General features: G+C 35.6%; 1 pseudogene across 1 annotated transcript in view; it reads right to left on the bottom strand.

Moving 5' to 3' along the window:
- Positions 1–11106, bottom strand: part of LOC309834711 (mesoderm-specific transcript homolog protein-like) — an 85971-nt pseudogene extending 74865 nt beyond the window's left edge. The window contains exons 1-2 of the transcript in view: positions 10334–11106; positions 9888–10102 (exon numbers count right to left, since the gene is read on the bottom strand). The product of the transcript in view is annotated as a mesoderm-specific transcript homolog protein-like (transcript). The remainder of the gene's footprint in view (positions 1–9887; positions 10103–10333) is intronic.
- Positions 11107–13365: the final 2259 nt, after the last annotated feature.

Here is a 13365-nt window from a genome sequence, read left to right as displayed (position 1 = left end):
GACATTTTGGAAGGAATGGATGCAGTTTTAATACTTCAAATGAGACTAGTAAACATAGGAATAGTGAGTCTATACCTTAAAAAGAGAAAACTGAATGAGGTAGGACTGTTTTCATTGTAGAAATGGATGCAAAGAAATGTAAGTTTTGGGGAAATCTGGTAGGATCCCAATTAAGAAAATAATGGGAAGATTTTCCCCTACTCCTTGGGTTGGTAAAATAGATCTGGGAAGGCCTATTGTGAACAGGTATCCTCACCTTGTAGTCTTAAAATAAACGTGTAGGGAATTGTAAGAAACACATAAATTTTACAAGATAGCCCAAACACGACTCTAACGGTTTACTGAGAAGAGTGGAAAAGTACAGATAGGTTGCCATTTTATATCAAAGAAATTCTGACCTAAGCCTGAAGGAATGTGCTTGCTATCAAAATGAAATACTTTGTTGTAACTTAAGAGATAAGGTTCACATCTTTTGAACTTGGCTTAAGCCATACCTGGGGCATTGGCACCTAGGACAGTAAGACCTTTAGTTTTAACTTTCTGTTAACTAAGCAAGTTCCCAGAATTTCACCATATTTTTGTTTGTTTGTTTGTTTTTTATAAACTTATTTATTTTTGGCTGCGTTGGGTCTTTGTTGCTGTGCATGGGTTTCCTCTAGTTGTGGTAAGCGAGGGCTACTCTTTGTTGCAGTGCGTGGGCTGCTCATTGTGGTGGCTTCTCTTATTGTGGAGCATGGGCTCTAGGCAAGCAGGCTTCAGTAGTTGTGGCACTCGGGCTCAGTAGTTGTGGTTTGCGGGCTCTAGAGCTCAGGCTCAGTAGCTGTGGAGCATGGGCTTAGTTGCTCCACAGCTTGTAGGATCTTCCTGGACTAGGCTCAAACCCATGTCTCCTGCCCTGGCAGGTGGGTTCTTAACCACTGCACCACCAGGGAAGTCCCATGTTTGTTTGTTTTTAATTGCAAGGTTTAACAGTGCAGATATGTGGTGTAAAATAATAACAACAGTAACAATAATAATAAATTACAATGCACTTTGCCCTAATCTATCATTACTGTATTCATCACTACCAACTACCTCAAATTTAAGATGGATGGGGAAAAAAATAGAGTGGACTGAAAATACTGAATTATCATAAAATCCCCATATTTCTGGAATTGTTATCACTGTTCTATGAATGAGGGACCAAGACTCATTTAAGTATTTTATCAAGGCTCACACAGCTAATAAATGCAGAAGCTGGAAATTCAAACATATCATGTGTGATTTTATACCTTGTGTGCTTTTCTCTAAACCTTGCTGCCTACCAAACAATTCTATTTTGTTATCCTAATCAAAAGGAAACAGCATATTCTCCTTAGTGAGCAATAGATAAAGAGAACAAGGTCAGCCCTGAGTAAAATGATAAAGGAAGACTCAGTTGTGGTTTGGTTTGGTTTGGTTTGGTTTTTATGTTTACCTGTCTATTATAAAAGATATAACTTAGGAAGAGCGAAATGGAAAAGATGCATAGGATGAGGATTGGGGGTGGGGTGGTTGCAGGAAGAGGGACCCCTTCCAGGGCCCAAGAGTGGGCTCTTGTCTAAGACTTGGAAATGAATTGTCTGAGGAGACACCTGTGCTGACAATGCAAGAGATTTTATTGAAAAGGGGCACCTGGCCTGAGAGCAGCAAGGTAAGGGAACCCAGGAGAACGGCTCTGCCACATGGCTCGTGAGCTCAAGTTTTATGGTAATGAGGTTAGTTTCCAGGTTGTCTCTGGCCAATCATTCTGACTCAACATTCTTCCTAGTGGCGTGCGTATCACTCAGCCAAGATGATGAGCGAGAAGGATTCTGGGAGGTTGGTAGGACATAGGGACTGGCATCTCCTCTCTCCTTTTGACCTGGTTGGTGGTAGCTTGTTAGTTCCGAGTTCCTTACGAGGACCTCCTATTGTAAGATAACTTATGCAAGTGGTTACTATCGTGCCTGGCCAGGGTGGGTGGTTTTGGTCAGTGGTTCCCCTAACAAGTCCCTGCTGAGAGACTTCCTACTCAAGATACTCCACGGGAATTGGAGTGGAAGTGTCCTTCTTCTGTAACTACTTCCTTCTGAGAGTGGGCATAGTCCTGCCTAGTACAGTAGAAGTCTCTCTCCACCTGATCATCACTGTTTCTCCTCTACTTGTACTAATAAAGTTAATAAGGTTACCATGTCATATGCCCCTTAACCTCTAGGTAAATTGTAAAGCTACCAAGAAGAAACTGAAGATAACCCTTCTTTCTGTTATTACAAATATCCAAGTTGAAGAAACAATGCTTGGTGTTCCAGAAGAGAAGCAGTGTAAGGTGAGGGACTTTGAAAAGATATAGACAGGAACAGAGAAAGGGAAAGAGTTTTCTCCAAGTCTCAAGAGGGATTTGAGGTACACAGATTCTTCAAGATGTAGGACCTACGTCTTATTCTTTTCAAATGTTCAAGAATATAGCTAAATGCATAGAGAGACTTGAAAATGTTCTCATTCTCTGGGGATATTGAAAGCCACAGAATCATTTTAACTTCAAAACAATCATGTGGACTTGGTCCATGAGCATCTCAATAGTAACCCATATGGAACAATATGGAACAGTGGGATGATTTCATAAGTAAAATGAAATGCTTTGATGAGGAGGCTCAAAAATGTGAACACAGAGGGAACTCCAGTAATGACAGATGTAGTTTTCTGCCAGCCCAATGGGATGCGGACTCAGTATTCAATTTGACTTTACTGAAAAAACTTTTATGAATGATAATTCATTCATATCCCCTTTTGTGGAATGAGGAGCTTATTGGTTTACCTAGGTTGAAAATAAACTATCTATATCCCGGATTGTATAATTAAAAACAAACAAACAAACAAATTTGAAAAAATATTCCACTAAACTTGAAATAAAGGGAGAAAATATTTTGTCTTGGCTCTTTTAACTGGTTGAGAGACATTGAAACTCTTATATAATCATCTTCCACTGTAGGTTCTAATCTATAAAGTAAGAGATTTTAATTAGGATATCAATATAGTTGCTTTCTAATATAATATTCAATGAACAGGATAACTATATAACATCAGCTAAACTGAGAAATTGTTTAGCAAAAAAGTGTCAAAATAATAAAAGTACATACTTTAAAATGTTTATTTATTAGTTGACAAATTGCTTTCATTTTATTAGGAGACCTGTAAATACTGTGTTTCAAAATTATTTTAGCTCTGCACATTAGAGCAAAAATCTTTATATTGATTACTAAATATCTGAATATCAAAAATAACATTCACATTTAGTTATGTTTTTCTCTGCGTATCCCTCTAAAATTCAGTGCCACTCATTTTATTTTATTTTTTGAAGAATATGTGGTTTTCAATACAGATATATTTTAATTATACTTGCCTATAACCTTCTTCAAACTTTTATTTTAGGGTTAATAAGCCTAAATTGTTTACATTTTCAATTGATTTTTCTCTGTGAACCGTAATATTTTCAATTGAAAAAATATCATTGTTATCAAAATCTATAGGCCCTTTAGGTCATAGTTAAAATATTTTCATAGGTATTTTTTCCCCTCACTTCCCAGTTCCTACTTTGGAATATACTTTTACAAGAATTAAAATGTCTGTGATATGCTACAAAGTTGTATACCTTTGAAATTTATTTTCATTCTGGAACAGAATATAAATTAATCCAATTAAAAATTGAAGCTCCATCAATAATTTCTTCCATAGGTTGAAATAATCCAAAAATAAGTATAGAATTTTAAAGTTGTGACATAAGCATCATTTGTGCTCTGTTTAATTCGTAACATCCCTCTCACTTTTATAAAGATAAATGTCAATGTCTTCTTGGTTGCAAACATTTTTTTAAAAATTGTAATTTGATCAGTTTCAAAGACTGAGTTTTTTGGTCCTTCATTTATTGAAATATTTGATTAAATGTTTCCAAAGATTGAGAACAAAATGCAAACAAAAATTTAAAGACTCAGTTGCAAGATGTTCAATGGGATTGTAAATTATTTAGTTTGATTTACAAGAGTATTTCAAAAGCTCACGTATTTCTAAAATACAGTTAATAACAGGCAACAGTGAAAGTGCTGTCATGCTGAAGCACTTTTTTTTTTTCTATTCAACATCAGTTTTGTCACAAATATTTTGTAGGCCAGTTACTGTAACTATGTATTTATAAGAACATTTATACATTTTGACAACTTAAATTTCTATTTGAATTGGTAGAATATTGTGACTTAATTGTAATCAATTTTAAATTATATGTGTTCTTCAACCAAATCCAAGCACATTTCTGTGTCCTAGATATCTTAATTTCCTAAGAACATTATTTTTAACTTGATAGAATTCTCCATTAAAATTTTTATTTATATTGTCAACACATAGGTGAATAATTTTATTTTTAATGTTGAACTCTTAATCTGTATTTACAGTAGTATTGGTAATATGTTTCAAGTTTGACAAAATAAATTTTTTTGATATTATAAATTGAATTTTAAAAAGCCAACCTTTCTTAAAAGTCTAATTTTTTTCAAGTTTTCAATGACAATGATACACATCTGTTGAAGAGGTTAACACTTTAAGAGCTATCACGTCACTTTTTGTATGTCTACAAAAGAAAACACCTTGGAATCAAAAATGAAAGAAAATTATTTCAGTGATTTTTTTAGCCAAAAATAATGTCGTGCTTCTTGAAGGAAACATACACTCATTTACTGCAGCTACAAGTGTGAAAATGTAGTCTTCAGTTTCAATCTTCCTAAATCTTCCTACTTACATGTGAAGTACTTAGATGCAGAGCTTTCTTCTGTAGATATGTGTCTTCTTGTTTTCATGCATTAGTGAAATCAATATTGTTCCCATGGTGGATGATAAATGTCAACAAACATTTTGTTCAAGTTGTATGTTTCTCATCAACTCTTCAAGGAACACCAATTAAGTCTCTAATTTTTCATTAAAGATGTACTTTACATATTTAGTTCATTGATAACATTCCATTTTATTGCCAAGGAAAAAACCATTTCAATACAATAAGCTCTCCATTGAATACCTCTCTCTGTCGCTCAAAGCTGAACAGCTCAGTATCTATTCCCACGCCTATTTCTGACCCTAGCATAAATTTCCCAGTTTCCAACTGACCTCCCCAGTTAGCAGCCTGGAGGCTTAGAATATTCTAGGTCACTAAGCATTGATCATGGGAGCTCAGTGGCTGGTACCCTAAGTAGTCAGCAGGGGCAGCAGCATCATAAATTTATCGCCACTGAGAGCAGAAAGAGTAAGCTGTCCCTAGCTGTAGATGTGTTAGAGTTCCAGCACATATCATTTAATCAGCAAAGCCCTTGTTTCTGTCCTTGAAAGAAAATGTTAATAGTGCTGCTTTTGGAAAGCATCATGTTATTACTGGTCATCTTTCAGATTTCACTACAATGAAATCTCTTCACTGCACGTGCATTTCAGAAGCTATTAAACAAGAACATAGCAGAAGTTAAAACCATAAATGGAGGTCAAATTCATCCTGGCTTATTTTAATGGAACTATTATTAAAAATAGTTTATTGAAAAAATAAATCCAAGACAAAGCTTGAACCAGACTGAATGTCTAGACAATAGGTATAAATTGGGACTGTTCTGGCCACTTGGATGTATGGTCATCTTAATCATGGATTATTGATTTATAGAGGGAATTCACTTTTCTTTTTGAAATTGCTAGGGCTGTGTAGAGTTAAGTGGTTAATTTTTAACTATTTGTTGAAGCTGCTAAATTATTGGAAAGAGTGCTGAAAAAATTTCCTCCTGAAAAAGAGAGTTACAAGCTAACAATTCCGAGGGCTTTTGATCAAAGAATATGGCTGCCTCAGCAAAATAATGACTCCTTATTCATGATAAGAATATGAGATGGCATGTAGTTATTTTAATGATAGTATGAGTTTTTATTACTTAGATAATGGCAATGATGTGAAGATGGCTATAATAGCTGTGAGTTGATTTCAAAGTCTATAATGAAAATAAGTTGGAGAATGATTTTTTGCCAATAAATCAAACTTAAAATCAGAAATAAAAAATAAAAATGGCCAAATGCTCATGAGACTATAAGATAGATGTATGAATGTAAAAGTTACCAGTTTTTAGCATTAACCATAAAATAAAGAAAAAGAAAAATACTAATACTTTGGTCAAAATTATTCCAGACAACTTGATAATATCCCACCTATGTTTAATTTATGTAATTATATAGTTAATCTACATATCACATTCCAGTGAGAGTAAACCAGCTTTCCAAAAGAAAATAATAAATTGGGGCAGGATGAAGATAAAAATAGAAAAAATAAGATAAAGCCAAAAGTGGCATCAGAACTCAGAATTCATGAGTTTTTAAACATTGCCAGGTAGGTTTCATAAATTAACTTCTTGAGTATCACCACAGTTGATACAAAGAGAAAAATCAAGAATATTGTGTCTTTACTTTATTCACAAGCTAACGATAAGCTAGATTCTCAGGAAAAATGGGCCTCTTTTTGATAGTGTTACCAATGAAAAAGAATCTTGGAAAGCTACAGACCACCTTCCAAGTTTAAATGTTTCCTCTTTTCTATCTTCCAATAAGTGCCCAGGCCTACTCTGAGTGCAAAGGAGTTTGAAACCAGTTATGCCAGGAGTTTACATAGAGATGAATCGATGGCATTTAGCCTGTCCATAATTTATTCCTGAAGTTGTTATGAGACAATGAGCTAAATAGGAGGTGTTCACTCAGAGTAAAATGTGAACATAATTTATTCAGGTTTATCCTCCATGGTAAAATGCAGCACTACCAGGTCTGTTCCTTAAGTAAATATATCAGGAGTTTTGGATACAGATAACACATAACTCTGTAAAGACTGATGCCCTGGGGACAACTACCTCACATTCAAACTGTTCCAAGTAGGACCTGGGAAAGAAGTCATGGCCAAATCATTTCTAAGAACAAATTAATTATACTGCAGATTATTTAGAATACACAAAAATTCATTGAGATTTTATGTATATAAATTTAAGACCACACGTATGCACACGTACATATGCATTTATTTAAATTCATATAGTGTACATTTAAACATAAATGTGAATTTTAGAGGTTTGTTATGGCCCATGAATATCTTATTGCTGATGAACTGTTAGTTCATGAACTTATCAACTCTTAGTTGATGAACTCTTCATTGAAACTCCAAGCTTTCCAAATATTACAGTTAAAGCTGACCTTTTAAGTAGTGTACTTTACTTCTCCTGGACAAAATATTTGCATATATATGGTTGATATAAAGAGAAAAATCAAGAATATTGCATCTTCACTTTATTCACAAGCTAATCATAAGCTAGATTCTCAGGAAAAATGGGCCTCTTTTTGATAGTATATTATTTTAAGGCTATATCTACACTCTTAGATTTGGTTAATTCATTTATTCTCTTGAAAAAGGGAAAGAACTTTTAGCTAGCATTTCTTATCCTGTTACTTGAATCAATCAAAGTTCATTAGCTCTTCCCTGCAAGGAGCTCCAAACATACTTTAAACTTTTGAAAATTCATGTTGGAGGTGCCTTTTTTTTTAACACTTAAGTACCCACTGATGTGATATGCCATTTCTAGAGGAACTATTTATATTTCATACGTGGATTTAATTATATATTGTCCTTCAAATGAATTTCTATATCTTTTATATTTTGGTTTTAAGTTTCTGTTTGAAATTTAGCTTATAATTTTAGCTGCAATTTGTGATCCAGGTGCAGAGTAAAACCCAAGTTCCTAAACTGTCACAAAATGGATTTTACTTTTGTGTATATTTAAAATTTATTCTAAATTTTAATGTGTTATTTACACAACTATTATGAGAAATATGTATACATATTTTAAAAGTTTAATTAATTTTGTATCCTGCTACTTTACCAAATTCATTGATTAGCTCTAGTAGTTTTCTGGTAGCATCTTTAGGATTCTCTATGTATAGTATCATGTCATCTGCAAACAGTGACAGCTTTACTTCTTCTTTTCCGATTTGGATTCCTTTTATTTCTTTTTCTTCTCTGATTGCTGTGGCTAAAACTTCCAAAACTATGTTGAATAATAGTGGTGAGAGTGGGCAACCTTGTCTTGTTCCTGATCTTAGTGGAAATTCTTTCAGTTTTTCACCATTGAGGACAATGTTGGCTGTGGGTTTGTCATATATGGCCTTTATTATGTGGAGGAAAGTTCCCTCTATGCCTACTTTCTGTAGGGTTTTTATCATAAATGGGTGTTGAATTTTGTCAAAAGCTTTCTCTGCATCTATTGAGATGATCATATGGTTTTTCTCCTTCAATTTGTTAATATGGTGTATCACATTGATTGATTTGCGTATATTGAAGAATCCTTGCATTCCTGGAATAAACCCCACTTGATCATGGTGTATGATCCTTTTAATGTGCTGTTGGATTCTGTTTGCTAGTATTCTGTTGAGGATTTTTGCATCTATGTTCATCAGTGATATCGGCCTGTAGCTTTCTTTCTTTGTGACATCCTTGTCTGGTTTTGGTATCAGGGTGATGGTGGCCTCGTAGAATGAGTTTGGGAGTGTTCCTCCCTCTGCTATATTTTGGAAGAGTTTGAGAAGGATAGGTGTTAGGTCTTCTCTAAATGTTTGATAGAATTCGCCTGTGAAGCCATGTGGTCCTGGGCTTTTGTTTGTTGGAAGATTTTTTTTTTGTCAAAATTCATTTGTATTAATAGAAAATAAACACGTATTCCAGTTGTTATACTTGAAGTTGCTAATAAAAAAAAGAATTTAAAATCACTACTTAATAATCCTGTTTTAACTAAGACAATGAAACTGTGGCTTAAAAAAAAAAGTATTCAGCACCTTTTGCTCATAGGACTTTCAGACTTTGTTCTTAAAGTTTCTGGAACTTTCCCATTTGTAAAATACAGGAATTGCTGAGCTACATGAGGAACCCTCTCTGGGACAACCAACGAGAAGTTAAGCATTCAGTATATATTCAGCCTGGTAACTTGGACTCTACAACAATCCCCTCCTCTCCACTCTGGCTCAGGAGGGACATGCTTCTAAGCACTGAGGTATGACGAGTCCGACTGTTATTAGCTGGAAAGACCAGTTCTAACAGCAAATAACAGTAAATCTCTGGCACAGAGAGTACTGTCCTTAATGTTCTATGATTTTAGGAAATTCTGTAAATAGCTTGGCTTTAGTTCAATTTACTCAGAAATGAAACATGTTTAATAAGATTAAACTACTCTGCTAGAGTTAAGTGTCTGATGGTTTAGTGTCCTTGTAAAATACATACATAATACGTGTAGGTAAATCATAGTCTTAAAGTATACTTAGAATACTGCATTATTGAAACCAAAGTCTAACAAAATGACTACAGTTAGAAGCAGCCAATGAAACTAAATCCAAAGTTATGACAAGGGAGACTAATCCTCACTTGAAGCTGTGTCACTTAGAGAATTAAAGCCATTCAAGGCAAGGTGAAGGTGGCACCTTTAGATAATTCCAATCAGGGCCAGAAATTAGCATTTCTAAATATTTCAGAAAAGTCCATGGAAGTGTTTCAAAGACTTTTATGCAAAAGAATGTCTGTCTATCTTTCTGTATCAGTAAGTAGTAGTGCCCATCAGAATTTCCTAATAACACAAAGACAAAGGCAAGTCCATACACTTGATCAGATGTCAAAGGAATGGGAGGTGGACTATTAGGTCAGCCTTAGAGCTTCTGCTGGCTTTTTACTATATGCTGTTCACCAGTGTGAGTCAGGTGGACTTTGTGAGAGAATAGTGTTTGGTGGCCAGGACCTCTTTTGGGCTTTTCTTGCTAAGTGGAATACACAACAGATAAGGGAATAGGGGAGGTAATACAGGGAAGCTACTCTTTCCAGCCCAGAAGGAGTTGGTGAAGCCCATATATGCATTTAAGAAGCCCATGGGATCCTCTAGCTGTCATAGTGGCTAATGTGGTCATCCAGAATCAACACTGTGGACCGCGGCAGCGTTTTCCTGTACAGCTTCAAAAACTCTGGATAGGGATTCACTGGATCCAGTGGCCCATAGGTAAAATGAATGGGAATAGGGCTTCCCTGGTGGTGCAGTGGTTGAGAGTCTGCCTGCCGATGCAGGGGACACGGGTTCGTGCCCCGGTCCGGGAGGATCCCACATGCCGCGGAGCGGCTGAGCCCGTGAGCCATGGCCGCTGAGCCTGCGCGTCCGGAGCCTGTGCTCCGCAATGTGAGAGGCCACAACAGTGAGAGGCCCGTGTACCACAAGAAAAAAGAAGAAAAAAAAAAAAAAAGAATGGGAATAGATACAGAGGCAAGAGCTCCCACCCAGCATCTTCTAAACTTCTTCCTTTGATTGATGTACTGCAAGAGACTGTCGATAACCAAGTTCCCGTCATTGTTGCGTATCCCTGCCCACATGTCCCACAGTTCACTCTCAGAGGGTCAGGTGTATGGCTCAAAGACTGGGGTGAGACCTCGAGAGAATACAAAGAAGTTCATCAGTCGTGTGAGGATGGGTGACAGCACGCCTCCAGCTTTGAGAAGCTTTTGGAGAAGGAGAGGACGGTGAGTCTCAGGAAATATACCTTCATTTGACAGAGAGAGACTCTTGATGGTAAGCCGACCAGATCGATTCTGCTTGAACCTATAGAGCAGCTCCTGAGCAACGATATCCCCATAGTTGTGAGACAACAGGTTGATCCTATGGTTCTGGAGCCCCAGATGCTGCAAAAGAGCCTCCACGATGCTGGAATAGTGATGTGGTCTCAGTTTGTCACTGAAGCCAAAGCCTAGGAAATCAAGGGCAATCACTTGATGAAACCTGAGAGTCACACCTTCCCAAAACTTGTACCAGTCATAGCTGGACGTTGGAAAGCTGTGTAAAAGCACAACTATCTCTGGACTTCCAACACCCACAGAGTCTTGGTAGAAGATACGCAGTCCCTTGTAGGTAAAAAATTTGCCTGATAACTTCCATGAGTGAAGAGCAGGGGAAAGCCGGGGGTGGGGGGTGGGATGTGCAGATAGGCCACAAGCAGGGGCACAGCCAACAGCCTCACCTGGACCCACCACTCCCTCATTCTGATTCAGGTAAGACCTGGGCTACAAGACTCCATGTTTGGGGACCCGGTTGCGCATGCCTGTTGGAAGATTTTTAATCACAGTTTCCATTTCAGTGCTTGTGATTGGTCGGTTCATATTTTCTATTTCTTCCTGGTTCAGTCTCGGCAGGTTGTGCATTTCTAAGAATTTGTCCATTTCTTCCAGGTTGTCCATTTTATTGGCATAGAGTTCCTTGTAGTAATCTCTCATGATCCTTTGTATTTCTGCAGTGTCAGTTTTTACTTCTCCTTTTTCATTTCTAATTCTATTGATTTGAGTCTTCTCCCTTTTTTTCTTGATGAGTCTGGCTAATGGTTTATCAATTTTGTTTATCTTCTGAAAGAACCAGCTTTTAATTTTATTGATCTTTGCTATCGTTTACTTCATTTCTTTTTCATTTATTTCTGATCTGATCTTTATGATTTCTTTCCTTCTGCTAACTTTGGGTTTTTTTTATTCTTCTTTCTCTAATTGCTTTAGGCACAAGGTTAGGTTGTTTATTTGAGATGTTTCCTGTTTCTTAAGGTAGGATTGTATTGCTATAAACTTCCCTCTTAGAACTGCTTTTGCTGAGAGAATTACATTTTTGCACATATCTGATCCATTTTATTCATGCCCTATTATTAATCTTTCCTGTCTGTCTTCCTGCCTTCCACACATCTGTTGGAGTGCTTATCAATAGGAAAGTACAGGTGAACTAGGTCAAGACTTAGATCCTACCCTCGAGGAGTGCACAGCACAGTGGAGGAGAGTGACATATTGACAGGTTACTACAATACAGTATAGAACAGTGGGCACCATTAGAGTGTTGTGGATGAAGTGCTTCCCTGAGCTATTTATAGACCTCTTAGTATAATCTTGGCACAATCTTGGTAGAATTTTTGTAATTTCTTTATATTGACTGACTCCCTGTTCTATGTTTGTCCTCTCTATGGGTTCCTAAATATACAAATAAATATGCAGAAGACCACAAACAAAATTCTACTAAACATTTATTATTATATATATTTAAGAAAAATTTTGCTAGAACTGTTGGGTAAATTCATTTGTTTATTTAAATAGTCACTTCATTATTTCTTAGTTTTACACACCATTTGTTCTTAGGTAGGTTATTTTCTCCAGATACTTGTCCAGGAAAGTATCATTTTCCATCAATTTTTCCTGAAGCCCTAAGAGACAAGAAATAGATCTTTAATTCATTTTGAATTAATTAAAAAATTACATTTCTTTAATAAGAAATAGTCTTTTTGGTGATTTTTTTTTCAGTACTTCACCTAGAAGAGGGCATTTTTAATTGTTTTTATATTTATTTATACCCACAATTTTCAAAATTACATATTCCCCCTTGCTTCTGCTATCAATTTTGTATGCAAACTAACAGCTGCACAGAATAATTTGTGGCTGTTTTTCCCCAGAACTTACTCTGAGCTTCTTGAAAGAAGAAAAATAACTCATGGTTGTCTGGATTCCTGACTCAATCATGGATTTACAATTTTGTTAAATTAAATGATCAAATTGTCAAATACTACAAAATTTTAGGGAATTAATGTTTTTGGCCATCTCACTCTTTCCCATCATTTAATATATTCAGAATTTTCATTTTATTTGTAATGAATATCCTTCAGTTTTACAGAATGGTACCATACACATATAGTAGGCCCACAATATTTTAAATATTTCCTGTATCCAGAAGAATTACAGCACAGCCATGACTTTTATTAGTGTATGCTATGATCTTTGATGACTTCATTTGCTTTGAAGTTAAATAATTTTACTCTAGGTAACTATTATAAGTTTTTATTTATGAAAAAGATTCTAGCCTTTCTAAATCACTAGACTTTTTGAGCATACTTTTGGGTATGGAGTTCTTTTTTTTCATTGTATACTCTTTAATATTGAGATATTAGCCCTCTTCAAGGGAATGACACTATAATATCTAAACCAAAAAAAAAAAAAAAAAGTCCATGAAGATGAAAAAAATGTTGTGAAGAGAAAATCCACTAGTCGAAAATACAAAATTTTGTAATAGAAAAGTCATAATAACGAATGAAATTAAATTTACTTGACAATGGTTGTTTTAAAATGTTCATACTGGCAAGAATATGGTCAAACAAATATTCGGCCTGATAGAATGCAAATTGGTACAACCCTTTGTGGGAAACACTTTGATAATATAACTCAAGAGTCTTAAATATTCTTGTTCTTGCTGACCTTGTAAACCAATGATCTATGTATTA

This window comes from Grampus griseus (genome assembly GCF_964374135.1).
Source record: "Grampus griseus genome assembly, chromosome: 16".
In the NCBI taxonomy this organism is placed as follows: Eukaryota; Metazoa; Chordata; class Mammalia; order Artiodactyla; family Delphinidae; genus Grampus; species Grampus griseus.
This window is presented reverse-complemented; position numbering and strand designations above follow the sequence as displayed.